We start from the raw sequence: 5,423 nt of genomic DNA on the forward strand, positions 1-5,423 counted from the left end.
GGTAGCAAAGAAGACAGTCCTTGAAGTGGTCGACCAGTCAAGAGATTCAGTTCATGTGTTGGAGTTGCTGAATCCATTAAACAGTTAATCTGTAAATTGACATGGAAGCAAGGATCAGAACTCTGAGTACTAAATTAATGCGTTGTCACATGAAAAAGGACTTATTGATAAACCTATTTTGACCTGTTTCTTCAATGAACGTAGTGGCTGCTGATATGAACAAACTTAGCAAAGCATGTGCTTCATTGCTAAAGCAGTTTATTACACCTTTATTTCGAGAAACATGCTCTTTACAGATAAGTGTGCGATTTACTGCTGCATGTGAAAATGTAATGTCGTTTTCTGAGAAATCCACACTTCACTTTGAAGTTTTTACATAATCTACCACATGTTATATTGTGGGCAGGTGTTGCTGCAAATTTGTAACTGAACCATAATTTTTTTAAGGTCTATTAACGGAACAAACAATCTATCTGGAAATGCTTCGGACTTGATTAGTACTCCATCTGACTGATAATGAAATTATGGATCAGGTTGGTTTCAGCATGGCGATGGTGTGCTGACCCATTTCTCGCTGTTATTACCTAAATAATAACAACTCTGGAATATGGATTGGCTGTTAACCTCCAACATCACCGTCACCATGGCTTCTACGAAGTCCAGACTGACTACACCAGACAACAGCATATGGGGATACATTAAAGAGATAGTGGCTGCAAGAACTACAAGCTTCTGTGAGAATGGTATTCGCAACCTTAACAACAGTTATGTTACGTAAAATGTTGCTGAAGAGGTATCCAACTCGCATGATGGAACCCATACCGTCCCATTAGATCAATGGGTATGTGACTTATGGTCAACCCTGTACAGTTTAGAGCTCATACCTCGATTATTTTTAAATAATATTTTGGCCAACTAGATATTGGAAATTTGGAACCGGTCATGACATTGTCAACTGAAGAATTCTGTTATATTGGCTCGAAGTTTATCTCACCAATCACTCCTATCAACAGTTTGTTATGTTCTTATTGTTGACATAACAATCTAAATGTCCCAGATGTAATTCCAAGCATTTGTAAGTTACCTATATTAATGATATCCATGCAATTCACAAACGTACAGTAAATTATGGCCCACTCTGTACATTCATATACAAAAGTGTTCACAATAGGAACATATGGAACTACTAGAAATCTCCCACTCTCTATAACTTAGGAAGTTTATATATATATATATATTTGTTCTTCTATATTTTACGCAATTTTGCAATATGAAATATGTACACTTGTATATGTTTCAGAGATGTTTTACATGAAAAGCGCCAACAGACTAAAAAAAAAAAAAAAAGACAGCAGTGTATTACTATCAGAACATCATATACCGGTATAGAATATCTTTGTGCATAATCAGTTACAGAACCTTTTAACATTCACAAATATCCATATCCAATGGATTTCATCCCATGTTGGAATTTTGGCAAACAAGATCTGAAATATTTTGAAAGAAAAGTTTCAAATGAAAGGACAAAATTCAAACGTCCCCACATATTTCTTCAATTTTATTTTAAGCTTAAACAAATAACCAACAATAATAATTATCCTTAACACATAAATGGTACCGGTATACAAAGAATTATTGTAACAATAATCACTTTAACAGCAAAATACACACAGATCTGCCTGTTATTCATTAAGAACCTTATATTCTATTGGAGATACAAACACGTTTAAAATGGTAAACATTGTACTGTATACTTTTATTATATAATTAAATATGGATTAATATTTTAGGGCAACTCACCTGAAACTAAACATATTTCTGTTTCACAAAAGAAAGCAGGTGTGTATAAGAGGACACCATGTAAAAATATCTTCCAAGATTTAGAAATACTGACATTACCTTGTGAGTACATTCTTTTCTTGACGATGTTTCATATTAAGAATCAAGATACATTTAATATTAGTCAAAACATTCATAATTGTAATACAAGACACAAATCAAACTCCATCTACCCTATTAGTCTAAGCTGTTATAAAAAAGGAGTTCACTGTTCATATATTATGGTCTTCATTGCACTGTCTGTCTTAAAGCTTTGAAGTGTCAAGAGAAAAGGTTCAGAACAGAATTAACAACATACTCATACTTCTACTCAACTATTGAATGAATTGTTTACACTTGTAAATTGAGTTACTGTACTTTTGCTATGTATTGTATATTTTTGTATAATTTTTTACTTGTTCCCCATCTCAAAGCTACAATGCAGATGTAAGAACTATGGAAACTAAATGGAAAAGCTTGCCACTGGATCCAAGGTTCGTGGATCCAGATGAATAGACTATAATGGATTTTTAAAGGAGAATAAAATCCCTGCCCTGGCCTCATTCCGAAGGGAAGTAAAGCTGAGAAGTTCATGTCGGAAAGTACAGCATGTAAAAGAATCCTGTCCTTGAAGGAGAAGGTTCCAGGTAAAATTTAAATGTTATTAAACTTAAATTCCGAAGCTACACTGAAATTTGAGTAGAGGAAACACTTTTATGACATTGTGCCGTTCAGTTGGTTCTCTCCAACCAGTTAATATTTTTCGAGTTTTCCGGACTGCTCATTGTGGGATCAGAAAACAAAAAACCACACTACAAAATATGTGAACTGAAAATAATAATAAAAAAAATTATTCTAGTAGAAGCCAGGAGAGCGTAATTATTTGAAAATAGTCAGTTCCAACTCCTTAATCTCAAAACTTAGTGGAAATATTTTACAATGAACACCTGTAGTAAATATTATTTTGTTTAGAAATCTTCTCACCATTTGTGAGCTGCCACAAAGGAAAAAGAGTACTTTAAGCATATAAATATGATTACAAGTTCATTGAACCATTAATTTTGTTTTGAAAAATGAAACTTCTATAAATACAGGGCTGATTTTAGCATATTAAATTTTTTCGTTAGTGTTGTTGACCAGTGTAAAAGGAGAATTCCCTGAGAATTTTAATACAGTAGAGTCTCACAAACTCGACCTAATGTGGAGTGACTGAGAGGGTGTCAAGTTATGAAAATGTCGAGTTTTATGGACTCATAGAAGAGTTATATAAAACATATTATTTCAGGATACAGTATATTAAAAAAATAAAAGTTTTTAACATATAGATACTGAAAGAAAATGTAAAATCTAATCTAAAACAATTTGATTTTAAAAAGAATTTAAAAACTTACATATACATGAAATTTAGTCTTTACTTACTTACTTACTGGCTTTTAAGGAACCCGGAGGTTCATTGCCGCCTTCACATAAGCCCACCATTGGTCCCTATCCTGAGCAAGAATTGTGAAACTTGGATTCTCGCTTTGAGAGGAACATAGGTTAAGGGTGTTTGAAAATAAGGTGCTTAGCAAAATATTTGGGGCTAAGAGGGATGAAGTTACAGGAGAATGAAGAAAGTTACACAATGCAGAACTGCACACATTGTATTCTTCACCTGACATAATTAGGAACATTAAATCCAGACGTTTGAGATGGGCAGGGCATGTAGCACGTATGGGCGAATCCAGAAATGCATATAGAGTGTTAGTTGGGAGACTGGAGGGAAAAAACCTTTGGGGAGGCCAAAACGTAGATGGGAGGATAATATTAAAATGGATTTGAGGGAGGTGGGATACGATGATAGAGACTGGATTAATCTTGCTCAGTATACGGGCCAATGGCGGGCTTATGTGAGCGCGGCAATGAACCTCTGGATTCCTTAAAAGCCATTAAGTAAGTAAGTAGTCTTTACTAGAGAAAAATATTGTAATAGTGATTTCTCCCTCGCACTTGTTTCTTTTTTTCGCGGCTTTATCACGAAGATGTCAGAGGAATAAAATGTCCATTGCAGGTGTACCTTGCTCCTCGAAATTACGCAGCATTCTTTCAGCAGTCTTTAATCTTTCACTGTGTGTCATCCTTTTACTTCCATTGTCTTTCACCTCCTCGTCCTCTGATACCTCTTCATCTTTCTCTTCCCTCTCTCTCACCACTGCAACTATTTCACTAGTAATTCGTCATTTTGATCCATTCTCCAACATCACCATCAGTAGCTTTTTTTGCAGCCCGGAATATTTTCTAAGTCCATTGCAATTTTATTTACACTTTCCTCTTTATCCAGCCTCTTTAATGGATCCTGTTTCATTTCAATAGTCACATTGTTTTGTTCTTCTCACTCGACATTTTCACTGGTAAAACAATACAGCACTCAATTAAAAACTTTCCCGCACAACGATTCACTTAGAAATGGCAAGTCCAATCCACGGAAAGTTTAACTGGAAGAAATTCGTGCAGGTATTGCATATCATTCAATCGTTACAATTCATTTTTCGGTGGAACATCAACCCCGAAAAAAATATAAAGAAATGCAGTTAGTGATGAGCAATTGACGCAAGCTGTCCCACCTTCAAAAGCTGCTACCTGCAGTAGGTAGGAGTTTCCCTGTACAAGTCACTTGTCGCCAGAAATGTTATTGTGTATTACAATACAGAATGTTAAAAAATTACTGCCTTTAGTCATACCACTTGGCTAATGTAAGTAGTGAAATAAAACGAAAAGATTTATTTCACTACAAGATAAAATAGAGACGCTTCTGCAGATGTCGAGTTTTCGAGAATCGAGTTTCCGGGACTCTACTGTATAGGCCAACTGTACTCTAAATAAATATCAAAAGTTGTTCTACAAAAAATAAACTGTAGGCTATATTCTGATTTCTAAACAGACCTATTTTTTCAAATAATATTAATTTGAGCAGAATGGCATACAAAATTTCATTGTGTTTATTTTATGTATAATACATTTATTCACGAAAATACTGATGCAGAATTTGTACGAAATGAATCACTGAAGAATAGAAAGTTGTCTCTAGTGGATAACCAACAATAATATTATTAACTAACTTAAAGGAGTACAATTTTGCAAACTCACTATAGAGATCTGATAAACTCTTTCACTCATATAATAACTGATGTTTTGGGTGAATTACTAACTTATTTCACACTTATGTAACAATATTGTAATTTTATCATTCAGGACTTTACCTTAGGAGTACTGCTATACGTTGCTGAATTTCAAGACACTTGCAGGATAAATAAATAATCTTATACTTAAATCCAATCCTAGAGTAAAACAGTATGTATTAGTACCTATATAATTAATGGGCAAGCTATCAAACTTCAGTATCAATTTCAGACTTAATTGGTAGCATTTGCTTTATTAATTTAAATGTAAAAACATATTGTTTGCAATTAAAAATTTATTTTACGCCATACTTTAAGTGGTGATTAAAAAAATCATATCAGATGGATTTAAACTTTGCATGAAACTTCTAATTATACCACGTCAATGTATCTTAAGTTTTCTGTGCACGATTATTTCCACATACAATGAATTCTGAGGTTTTATAA

General features: G+C 33.8%; 1 protein-coding gene across 7 annotated transcripts in view; it reads right to left on the minus strand.

The window, feature by feature from the left end:
* LOC138715245 (synaptonemal complex protein 1-like) overlaps positions 1–5,423 on the minus strand; it is a 54,393-nt gene that overhangs the window by 42,712 nt on the left and 6,258 nt on the right. The window contains exon 1 of one of the 7 annotated variants that reach the window (XM_069847962.1): positions 5,058–5,282. The exons of the other annotated variants lie outside the window; for them this stretch is intronic. The gene's annotated coding sequence lies outside the window, so the exon portion shown is untranslated. Of the gene's footprint in view, positions 1–5,057; positions 5,283–5,423 lie in introns of those variants that run through there. 7 annotated transcript variants of the gene reach the window in all.

This window comes from Periplaneta americana, chromosome 15, assembly GCF_040183065.1.
Source record: "Periplaneta americana isolate PAMFEO1 chromosome 15, P.americana_PAMFEO1_priV1, whole genome shotgun sequence".
NCBI classification, from domain to species: Eukaryota; Metazoa; Arthropoda; class Insecta; order Blattodea; family Blattidae; genus Periplaneta; species Periplaneta americana.